Consider the following 13,011-nt stretch of genomic DNA (forward strand, 5'->3'; position numbering starts at 1 on the left):
GTGTGACCATTTTCTTGATTACTTCATGATGTTGCTATTGTTATATTTAGATTTGGTATGGAATTATTATTTACAAGTGCTCATGGATACATGGAGACTTAGGTGAGGCTCGAAATTCTTTTGTAATTAGAGACATGCATTTAGATGGTTATTGTTGGTGAGATTTCAGTAGGAAATCTAAATAGCCTATCCCTTGTTTGAAAATGAATTCAACATGAACCTATGAGGAAAGTTTTCTTACATGAGTCTTGATGACTTAGATATCTTAGAGGATCATTCTCATTCTACACTCCCATTCTATTAGGTGATCTAATACTTGAGAGGTATTGCCCACTATTCCTTTCAGGTATGTTATGCTTTATTCTTATATTTAATAGATATGTATCTTGATCTAGTATTAGTTGGTTAGGTTTGGAGGATTCATTTTGAGAGATGAATAGAATGACTACCTACTTATGTATATGGTTGATATTATGATATTATTATGAAGATATTAGAAGATGGTTTATTAGGCTCTATTGCTTATATGAGAATAATTACTTTATGTTTGATCTTCCTGGTTTTGGAGAATCTTACATCCATGATGGTGATATCTTATATATATTTTGTTTAATTTCATGAGATTGAAAATTAGGGTATGGTTGAGGCTTTTCATTGGGATTGTGAAAGAAATATTACTTGAAAAAGTTTCTCACTTTAATATGTTGGTAGAAAGACATTATTGTGATATGATAAAAAGCCGCTTCAGGTTAGGCACAAGTCTAATCCAACTTTGGGTTTCTCCACTCCTCAACATACCCAGTCACGAAGTGTTGCTCAAAGAAGGATGGATCAAGCTAAGGATACGGAGGTGAAGAATAAGATCCTGGAAGCTCAGATATTTGAGGTTGAAGATCTGGATAGTGACATTGCTAACGCTCTGGATTTCCATGTGGTTACCGTAGCTATGACATCACCTTCCAAAATGATTGAAGGAGCAACTAGTTCCAGCGCAACCCCTAATTGGCTAACCACTTCGGTGAACAGAAAATGGAGTTCCATTACCGTGACTATTCCAATTCAAGATATGGTCATTAAGTATACAAAGAAGGGCCCCAAGCCAAAAAGGTTCAAAACAACTGCACGACTGGATAGTGATAAAGGGACCGGAAAGTGGGTTGCCGAGATTGCTTCATACAAGCCCAAGGAAGAGGACAAGGAAGTCAGCATAGAAGATTTTGAGGTCACTAGGGTGGACCTGGGAAACATGATTAGAGATTCAGATAACCATTTCTTCTAGGTATCCGCAAAGAAAATGCTCACCAGGTCAGAGAAAGATGGGCGAGAAAAGAGAGAGATAAAGTGGCATATAAGCATCCTTGCTCAATTCATTGACATCATCGGCTGCTTCAGAGCACTTCCTATATCCCATGCTACAAAGATTTTTGATCCTACTTCACAAGAAAATAAAAGGCTAATGAGTCAGGTTCAATGAGCTAAAAGCATTGCAGAGGCTATTGAAAGATGGATTGAAGGAGTAAGTAAAGATGGAGAAAAGTACATCATGAACTCCCACAAATTATGTGATGAGATACAGAGCCTCATTATGGAGATTCAAAACTAGGTTTCGCCATGGGAGAAAGAGGAACACAAATGGGAGAATGTCTTGCCTATGTTTACTAAAATAGAAGAATACGGAGCTACCAAGTTTTTGACAGAACATTCAATCAAGCTGGTAACAGATGAATGCCAACTCTTCATGTTGAAGAAGACCATAATGTGGCGGGTGCTCACCTTCAAATATGTGATGATGATGATGATGGGAAACCAGCATAATGTGTGGATCAAGGCCCTATTTTTATGTATCTTTCATGTTTATGCAAAAGACTTCAAGACATCTGTCCCAATTATACTCTATTAGTTTCATAATTGATTTAGAGGAGGTTGGGTTTTCAGGGAGACCTCCTCTATTCTAAAACTATAAATTAGACTAAGATGGATGGGATAAGGGTGAGATTTTGGTTAGAATTTTGTTAGTTTTTACTTAGTTTCTTTTTGGTTTGAAAAGTATTGTTTTGCTAAAGGAAGTGATTAGACTTTAAAGATCTGGAATTGAAAAGGGTTTTATAGATGTATTGATTGTGTCTTTGTTACATAAGATATATATATAGAAGGATCATTCTATTTTGTGAGGAAGAGAAACCTTTGAGTTTTGAATCTGCGTAATGATATATCTTTGCATATGTTGATCTAAATCAAATGACAATGATCATCTTTCTAGTGCAGAATATTATTATTTTTCTGAGATTTCCTTCCTGTGAATGTTTAAAAGATTTGTGTTTTGAAAGGAGATTTCCTCCTTCTTATCTGTTTTTATGAATTGTAACACTAGTGTTCTGAACTTTGCTTCAGCCACTTTTATTTCTCATATTGAAGCATTAGGAAAAACTTATTTTCCTTGAAATATGTGTAGATCATTAGGCTCTCATCTAAGAATGAGGTAGGTAGCCTTATGTGCTTTCTGGTTAAAAGCATACCAATTGAAAATTAAATAGATTATTCTTTGAATAACTTATGAAGGGAGTTGTACCTATCAAAAAATTTAGAGGGAAGTAGTATATGTTACACTAACCCAACTGTATGGTGAACTTTTGTCTTTAAAAGAAGGCGATAGAGTGAAACTTCATTAATTTAAAGAAAGGTAAAATCTGTTCACTAACAGATTTTTGGCGACTCTGCTAGGGACAAATAAGTCGAACATTCAATAGACCAGCATGCCATAGGCATGATAGAATTCAACTCATAATCAGCAATATCCACAGTTTTGCTTTGTTTGAGACAAATTTCCATAACTCAGGAACATCGCTAAGGTTGAAATTTTTTGCTTAAAGATCTTAGGAACCTTAGGGGTGACAACACTGGATTCTCGTCCTTATACTAGATCACAAAGGAGAAAGGGAGTAATTGATAATAATTTTGAGGAATTGCAAGGGTTTCCATTTGCCACAAATTTCACTCCCAAAAGAAATGCTTAAAGTAGGCCTTCCTCTCTTACCAGGATCACTCCTATACCTTCCTCTTCAAGCCATTGGTAGGCACTAATGCTTACTGGAGTTCAAGCTCCTCCTCTTGTAACTATCTACCCTGTTTTCATTATGGCCCAACCATGGGGTGCCGCAGTCGGACCCCTTGCCCTCGAAGCTCATAATCCACTTCCAAAAGGTGCAAGGGATGTTCTACCTAGATTTAATGGCGATGGAAAAATCTCAGTTGAGGAACACTTTAATTCTTTTAATGTAGCTACTGGGATACTGGCGGTACAATTTGAGGATGTGGCTGTTAGGCTTTTTGCTCAAACTCTTACTGAAGGGGCGGCGAATTGGTTTAGTCATCTGTGAGCGGGATCTATAACTGATTGGCAAATAATAAAAACCTCTTTTGAGAAAAGGTTCAAGAGCACTGATGATGAACACTCACTACTGGCTTAGCTCACACAAATGAAAAAAGAAATTCATAAGCCAATGAGAGACTATGTAGCCAAGTATAATAAGATTATCCATAAAATTCCCCAAGCTAAAAGACCAACTGCTGGCAATCAACAATGTTTCTTTATAAACTCCATGCCTCCCGATATTGGTTTCCACCTCAGAAGAAATAGACCAGCTAATCTCGAGACTGCACAAAATGAAGCTATAGAACTCAAAGATGACTTAATAATAGCCGGGAACTGGAGAAAGGATGTGCAAATTCATCAAGGGCAACCCCAAGCTTCCACCTCTTCAACTGATCCAGTTGTTCAAAGGCTAGTCAATGATATGATTGCTTTGAAGAGGCAAATACCGAAACTTGGAGTTTCCTACCCACAACCCTATCAAGATATATGCAGAAAGACCCCAAACCAGTATAATTATGGACGATCATTGCAATTTCCTGCTACCCTGCAAAGATTGCAAATAGAGGCCCCTCCTAAGAAGGGTGCTATGTGCTCTTTTCACCTCACTACAGACCATGATGGAGGTTCTTGTCCGGATATGATAAGACATGTTCAAATGAAAAACACAAAGGATAAATTAGGTGAGTTGTCTGAAGCAGAGAAAATTCAAGAGATACCTTGCGACTCTGGATCATTCTACCTTGAATATGAGTCACATTTAGAAAGACGTGGTAATATTTTGGCAACTCTTGAAGATCCTGCATGTGTAATCCTTACAAGAAATCAACAGAGCTCTCAACCTTCTCCTTTTACGAGCTCTTATGGAGCTAATTACAAAGGTAAAGACCCCACAAGTAATGGTTTTCCTTCCCATGCAAAGATCACTGAGGTTAAGATTTTGCAAAGGAATCTTGAAAGTAAAAATAGTTCTTCCCCTTCCCCCTCCTTTGACATAACTGAGTTTTGTAAAGCTTCAACTATTCAACTTTCCACTACAGAATATTTGAAACTGAATCCGAAGGAACTAGACAAGCTGGTCAAGTATGTAAAAGGAGATTCTTCTTCAGACTCCTTAGTGCATGAATGTGTGGGGCTTAGTGATTTGTTTACTGTTGAAAAATCTGTGTCTGTCCCATGCCCTTCCACTGATGTGGTTAATCCCTATACTTCTCATAATGCTGAAGATAGGCTTGAAATTAAGGTTCTTAAACCTGAACCTTTCTACATATCCCTTCTCCTAAATGGTCAAAAGCTTAGCAATTGCATAATAGATTCAGGAGAATTAGATAACATAATATCGTCATCTGTTGCTAGGTCCTTAGGTTTAACTCTTACTAAGACATTTGGGAGATGTTGTTCAGTGGATGGAAAGTAGGTCCCTCTTATTGGACAGGTAAAGGATGTCCAGGCAATGATAGCAGCATGTCCTGATAAAAGGGTAAAATTGACTGTTCTGGTTGCTGATATTCCAACAAGTTATGGGATGCTTTTGAGTAGAACTTTTTGTAAGGAACTTGGAGGTGAAATTAAGATGGATTGGTCAGAAGCTATCATTCCACTCAAGAAATAGAAAATCAAACTTGAACGTGAACCGAAAAATAAATACACAGTCTTCCCCTCTGATAATCCTAAGGCTCAAATTCTGTTTCAAGAATGTGAATTTGGAAACTATCTCATCCTTGCACCTGGTGAAAAAGAGTTTAAAGAAGCAGTTGATGAAGATGGCAGATTGTGGCATATGGAATTCGATGGAAGTTGCGCCAATTCTGGTTCTGGAGCCAGGGTAGTTTTTCTTTCCCCAAATGGTAACATCTTTCCTTTTTCTTTCAAGTTGGATTTTAAGAATACTAATGATACTGCAAAGTATGAGGCATTATTGTTAAGATTAAATGAAGCCAAGTGTAAAGTTATTAAATTTCTCAAGGTTAGGGGGGGATGTGGAGCTAATTGTCAGACAGCTGAGAAATGTCTATTCAGTTAAAAATGATAGATTGAGACATTATAGAAATAGAGTTTGGGATGAGATAGAATTTTTTGATGCCTTCTCGATTGAAGCTATACCAAGGGATCAAAACACTAGGGCAGATTCATTGGCCGTTTCAGCCTCTCTTTTGTTACCACACCCAGACTTTAAGGATGATTCATATAGGATTGAAATGACTTATAGGCCTAGTGTCCCTGATAATGTAAGCCATTGGCAAGTATTTGATGCAGATTCTTAGATCAAAGACTTTCTGGAATGTGCTCATTCATTCTCCCAATCATATTTTGAAGGTTCTGACAATAATTGTAAGGAATTTAGTTCGGGTTCGGGTGCTGATTCTAAAAACAATTTCATTCAGCTTAAAGGGAACAAAATTCCGAAAGGGCAAGTGACTTTGGAGAGATTTTTCACCCGAAATGATGCGTTCATAGGCAAGAAATCTCTTGAGGATGACAGGAAAGGAAGTTGTGAAAAGATTAATCTGGGCGATGAATCTAATCCTAAGGTGTTAACAATTGGCAAATGTTGTTCCTCTAAGGAAAAATGGACTCTTAGTGGGCTACTGAAGGAATACATTGATGTTTTTACTTGGTCCCATGATGATTTGAAGGAGTTTAGGGATGGGCATTTTCAACATCAAATTTCATTGAAGCATGGCATTTCTCCTTCCAGACAGAAATTGAGAAATTTTAATCCCTTGATGGCATATGCAATTTTTAAGGAAGTAGATAAAATGTTTAAAGCCAGAATCATATATCCAATTCATCACTCTACTTGGGTAGCCAATACTGTGCCCATGATGAAGAAGAATGGGAGATTCAGATTTGTGTAGATTTTGGCAACTTGAATCAAGCAAGTCTTAAGGACAACTACACCTTACTCAATATGGATCATATTCTGCAGACGGTATCTAGGTCAGAAATGATGTCGATGTTAGATGATTTTTTTGGTTACAATCAGATTAGTGTTGCAAAGAATGAACAACACAAGACAGCCTTCATCACTTTGTGGGGAACATTCGCATATAATCGTATGCCTTTTGGTTTAATAAATGCTGGAGCAACCTTTCAGAGAGCTATAGATTCTTCTTTTAAGGATTTTCCTGACAGAATTATTGTTGTTTACCTAGATGACTTGACAGTGTTTTCTAAAGAAAGGAAGAATCATCTGAAGGACTTGAGGGCAGTTCTGCAACACTGTCGTGAGCATGGAATCTCTTTGAACCCAAAGAAGTCAGTTTTCTGTGTAACTGAGGGTAAATTATTGGGGCATATCATTTCAAAAGAAGGTGTCAAGATTGATCCAGAGAGAGTCAATGTAATTCAATGTCTCAGCTTGCCTTCAAATCGGATTGGAGTAAGGTCTTTCTTTAGCCAGGTGAATTTCTTAAGACAGTTTGTGCCCGAATTTGCCGAAACTACCAAAAATATCATTAGCCTGTTGAGTGAAAGGTATCCTTTCAAATGGACTAAAGAAGCCAAAGAAGCTTTTGAAAAAATCAAGGGTTCAGTTGCGGGTGAACTCACAATAATGGTTCCCACTTTTTTGCCACTTTTGACACTGAGATGAACATTTTTAAAATAATCTTCAACTTTTGAGAACTATAACTTTTAAACTATTAAAAATTTGAAGATGATGTAAATTAGTGATTTGTAGCATTTTGTTTGTAGATTCTATATATTTTTTTTCAAATTTTTTTGAAGGATTTTTTTTTTAATTTCCATCTCCCTCGAAAAGTAGTTTTTTGCAACAAACTACATTTTTTAAGAGTGACGTGCCTCCCGAAACACATAACTTTTTTTCAATAATTGATAAAAACTCGATTCTTTCAAATTTTGGTTTGTAACATCCATATTCAGGGCTTGCATTTGGTTTGATAGTGATATGTTCAATATTTTCATTTTATAAAGTTTTGAAGTCCGACCAATCATAATTCAGACATAGGTTTAAGTTTGAACACATAACTTGTTCTATATTTATCAAAATTCAATTTTATTTTTTTTGTTAGAAAGAAGACATCAATACCTAGGGCTTAGATATTTTTCAGAATTTTTTTGAATTAGTTTCTTATTTTTCCCAATGTGTTGAACAAGGAAGTTCATGTTTGGTGAAAAACCAATTTTCCATAAAATTAAAAAAATAAGAACATAATAAATTCAAAATATAACAAAATTATACTCGTTGGAAAGCTTGCTCTGAGTACTACAATCTAATATTTTTGGGTTATCAAGATTATTTCATTCGTGCTTTGAACCAAAGCTCCGAAGTCATAAATTCTTCATAACTCTGAAAATTTTTAGGAGAAACCTCTAACAACATGGTTCGAATGAACAGTGCTTCGATCGAATTGGCTTCGCTCGAACCATAAAGGGTTTGAGTGAACCTCCATTCACTCGAACCCATGGGCTTAATTTTGGCTCATACGAGTATTTTGGTGGGTTCGCTCAAACCAAAAAATCCACCCATGGTTCAAGCGAACCCACGACCACAAGCCGGTTCGCTCGAACTCGAAGGGATAGTTTGATTGAACAGGTATATTTCGCATGAACCCCTCAAAAAATAAACTCCCCACTTTCACCAAATTCCTTCATTGGTAAAAGTGGGAACCAACTTTGTGAGTTCACCCTTGCAAATGCACCTACTCTCATCAATCTAGATTTCAAAAAGGATTTAATTTTATACTGCTACGCCTCAGAACATACTATGTCTGGAATACTTTTACAAATGGATGAATCTGTGATAGAAGTACCTATAGCATTCATGAGCGTTCCACTCAAGAAGCATGAGCTTAAGTATTCACTTTCAGAGAAACAAGCCTTTGTTGTGGTCAAAGCAGTAAAACAATTTTGGTATTACATTCTGCACTCTCACTCTGTGGTTTTTGTTCCAGATTCCGCAGTGAAAAGCATTTTAACTCAGCAAGAGGTTGGACTCAATAAAAGAGCAACATGGGTAACAAAAATCTAGAAATATGATCTGGACATTCGCCCTACAAAGACAGTCAAAGGACAAGGCTTATGTAAATTGATAGCAGAAAATGAGATTGAAACAGGAAAAGAGTTACCATTGACCCTGTTTATTGGTTTACAAGATACCTGGTTTTCAAATGTGGCTTACTATTTGACTTATGGCAGCTGCCCAAGTCATTTGTCAGCAAAGGAGCAAAGGAATCTTAAGTTAAAGGCTGCTAAGTATGTTATTTGGCAGGATGTCCTATACAAAAAGATTTGGATGGAACATACTTAAGGTGTGTGGATAAGCCTCAACAACAAAAACTTCTGGAGGTTTATCATGATGAAGCCTGTGGCGGGCATTTCTCATCCTCTGTAACTGCTTTTAAGATTTTAAGGAATTGCTTTTATTGGCCTCGCATGTTTTGAGATGCATATATTTATGTTAAGGAATGTGTAAAATGCCAGCTCTTTTCCGGGAAACCACATTTAGCGACTCTGCCTCTAAGGCCCGTGGTAATAGATGAACCTTTCAAATAGTGGGGTATTGATTTCATTGGGCTGATAAATCCTCATTCCAGTGCTCGGCATATGTACATTTTGATAGCAACTGATTGTTTTACCAAGTGGGTGAAGGCTATTCCCACTAAAAAGGCAAACTTAGAGGTCGTGTGTAACTTTCTCAAAGATTGCATCATGGTCCATTTTGGAGTTCCTCAAAAGATTGTTGCTGATAACACATCTTATTTTTCCTCTGAAGAACTGACTATGTTTTGCTATGAACATCATATTACCCTCTCACATTCCTCTGATTACTTTCCACAGGGCAATGGATTGGTAGAATCAAGCAACAAGAACCTGATAGCAATTATGAAGAAGTTGGTTGATGAAAATACTCGAAATTGGCATAAGAAGGTATATGAAGCTTTATGGGCAGACAAAATTACACCTAAAAGAGCCATCGGAATGGCACCTTTTGAGCTTGTGTATGGGATCGGCGCAAAACTTTCTTTACCCCTGGAATTGTTAGCAGCCAAGCTTTAGATAGTAGTGGAGGATTCTTTTTTTTAGAATGCTCTAGAGAAGAGGGTTATGTATCTAATGAAGCTAGAGGAGGAAAGGGAGATGTTGGTGGATAGAATTACAGAGCATTAGAATAGAGTGAAGAGGATTTTTGACATGAGAGCTCAACCAAGAGGTTTCCTTAAAGGAGATGAGGTGTTGTTATGGGATAAGAGGAAAGAACCAAAGGGTGCAAATGGCAAATTTGACTCATTATGAAAAGGCCCATTCAAGATCTATGAAGTGATGGGACAAAATGCTTTTAGACTCAACTATTTTGATGGAATGGTTATGCCCTATACTTACAATGGGAAAGATCTCAAGCTCTACAAACTGTGAAACTTGTGGTTGGGATTTCTTGTATATAGTAGTTTAGGGGTTTTGTGTCATGTCTGTTTAGGTGTAGGTCTTCCTTTGTTCCCTTATCTATTTTTAGCCCTGCGAAACCAGAGATTTAGAGTTCTTTGCATTTTCCTTCACAAAATACAATCCCCAGTCAGAGCCAATGTTACTGTGTCATTTATCCTTCATAATAGGAATAAATCACCCTATTAAAATTCATTCGGAGACCTTGTCTTTCTTGCAATGCCTCGGTTCAAGCCTTAATCCATTTATAATTGTCTTTAAATCAAAAATGTCGAGTTTTAGTGATTGGTTGAACTCCATGAACACATTGAACCATTTTAAACCGAGTTCATTAGGTTCATTTAGGTTCCACAGGTTCATAGGTGTCTTGCGGGTTTTTCATACTAACATTCGTAAAGTGTTTTGCAGCATTTCCTTATTGGTCTCATTTGGTGATGTGTTATATCATCTCTCTGGTTGTTGAACTCTTTGAACCTAGTTCAAAAGGTTTAGATGTGTTCAGTATGTTCAACATAGTTCAAATGGTCAGCAGCACATGCCATAGTTAATCCTTTCAGAAAAGTTTTCACCTGGGTGTGGTGTACGCCTTGAACTACTCGAACCTCAATGAAAGATGTTCAGAATGTTCATGTGTGTTCAAATTTGGTGGGCTCGGTGACTTACAAGATTTAATGGTACATTAATTACCAAGTATGAGGAAGGCGAACCATATCTTGGGTGACGTCAATTGTTGGAGTTTCGAAGCAAGTAATCATTTCAGGAACTAGTGGTTATTTCAAAAACACCGCCATGCATTCAATGCATGCATGCGATGTCCAATCCACAAGCCCAATATACTTAAAATGAAAATTGAAACTATTGCACTTAATAAGTCTGTATTATTTGCTCCTGCTATAAGGTATGAGAGGATTTATTCTCTAAAAATTTGTTCCTCTTCACTGTGGTGTTATTTTTCTTGGATAGAAGGTTTGTTTGCTAGTAGTCATCTGGTTGCTCTCAGCTGTGAAGGTGAGTCCATTTCTTGTCCTCTCCAGTGATTTTTACCTACATTTCTTCTCTTGTAGTAAAGTTTGCTGAAGGAAAATAAGGCTTGTCATTCATGAATTATGAAGTCCACGTTGCACCTGTTTGGGAATGTTTTTAGTCTTGCATGTACAGAACCCATAGTCAGCGATACCGACCTTAAAGTGGAAAATCTTGAAGTTTGAAAAGAAAGGGTGGTCAAGGGAATTGATGGCTCTTTTGGTGTGGAAGTTTTGAGTAGTGGTCTCATAGAGACGGCATCTTTTCCCCCAGCTATCTCTTGCCCAGAATTGGTTAGGGAATGTATTGCTAGGTATGATCCAGCCGCCGAAACCATCAAGAGAGACAATGGTGAAACTCTCCTTGCCATTAACTGCGAAGTAATTTCCTCTATTTTCAAGATACCTGACTACCAGTTCTCTAACTTTTCTTCCACCTAGTCAATCACGGAGTTCAACAAAGATAGAACCAGGCACCGAAATAACGTAGCAAAATATTGGTTGAAGGTTCCTTAAAGGGGTGGTTCCAGATTGCCTAAGAATCTCAATAAGAATCATATGTTGCCTCATATTCACAATGTTGCATTACTATTGCACCGAGATAGAGGCTTTGTGGAAGCCTATAGCTTTGATGAATGGATTTATTGCTATGTGTAGCTAGTATTGGAAGGGAAGCAATACCTTGATTGGGTAGAGCTGATTGTTGATTCAATGAGGGAGCAACTGAGTATGGCCAAACAGTTTAAACAGAATTTCTTCATCTCTTCATACCTTATATATTGTTTGGCATGTGTTAAGGAGATAGTTGGAATACCTAGACAGCCCACTGAGGAAGAGGTCCCCTTATATGATTTTTACCCTATGCTGCAAAAGGATAATGCCTTGCAAGACTTAGGAGGGTACACAATGCCTTTCTGGGAGATTTGTGCTACGAATTGATAAATATGAAAACCAAAAGAATTTCTAAGGATACACAAGCACTGGTGAAGAGGTTTGGTAGTTTCTTTATCCAGTTCACTCGCTTCTGCTATGTAAGGATAGGCGGTTTTGAGGAAGAGCCCTTCAAGCTTCCTCATTTTTGTTCAGATTGTTTTGTTTTAGCAAAGGTATGTAGGCAGCTGACTACTATGATTAAAAAGGCTCAACCTAGAGACAAATGGGAGGGTCATTTTCCCATTCAGTTAGGTATGCTATCCTGTAGTTCAATGTCGGACGCTTTGAGTATTGGAGTAGACTTGAAGAATTTCAATTTTCAACTATATCATGAAAGGAAAGGTTTTGACAACAAGGGTTTCTCCCAAAGTCTTGGTCTAATGCCATATCTCCCAATTCCACAATTAGAGGAATTTTGGGAGGATTGGAATGATAAACTCGAGGTGTTCAAAAGGGGAAACATGAGGATGGTGTTGGAGCAAGTCATTTCATTATAGGTAAAGCTTGACATAGACGGACTTGAAGAAGATTATCTAGACCTATTTGAACCTAGATACTTAGCTCAATTGGAGTGTCTTGTATCAATTGGAGTGAGGAAGAAGAGGATGACATATAGTTGAAAACAAAAAGGGTTTTGGAGAGAACCGCAGAATGGATTAAATGGAAGAAGGCAGTGAAATTACGCACCAAGTCTAACTCTGCGAGGAAAAGTGAAGCTACTCTGCATTCACCAAAGCATTTTTCTAATAATGCTTCTATGCCTATTCATGCAGGTAAGGATAAAAAGCTTCTTCAAGTTAGGCACAAGTCTAATCCAACTTTGGGTTTCTCTAGTCCTCGACATACCCGGTCACTGCTCAGAGAAGGATGGATCAAGCTAAGGATACAGAGGTGAAGGATAAGATCTTGGAAGCTTTGATATTTGAGGTTGAAGATCTAGACAATGACATTTCTAACGCCTTGGATTCCCATGCGGTTACCGTAGCTATGACATCACCTTCCAAAACAATCGAAGGAGCAACTAGTTCCAGCGCAACCCCTAAGTGGCTGACCACTTCGGTGAACAGAAAATAGAGTTCCATTCCTGTGACTATTCCAATTCAAGATATGGTCATTAAGTATACAAAGAAGGGCCCCAAGCCAAAAAGGTTTAAAACAACTACTCGATTGGATAGTGATGAAGGGACCGAAAAGTGGGTTGCCGAGATTGCTTCATACAAGCCCAAGGAAGAGGACAAGGAAGTCAGCGCAAAAGATTTTGAGGTCACTAAGGTGGAGCTG

Source organism: Cryptomeria japonica, chromosome 1 (genome assembly GCF_030272615.1).
Source record: "Cryptomeria japonica chromosome 1, Sugi_1.0, whole genome shotgun sequence".
NCBI classification, from domain to species: Eukaryota; Viridiplantae; Streptophyta; class Pinopsida; order Cupressales; family Cupressaceae; genus Cryptomeria; species Cryptomeria japonica.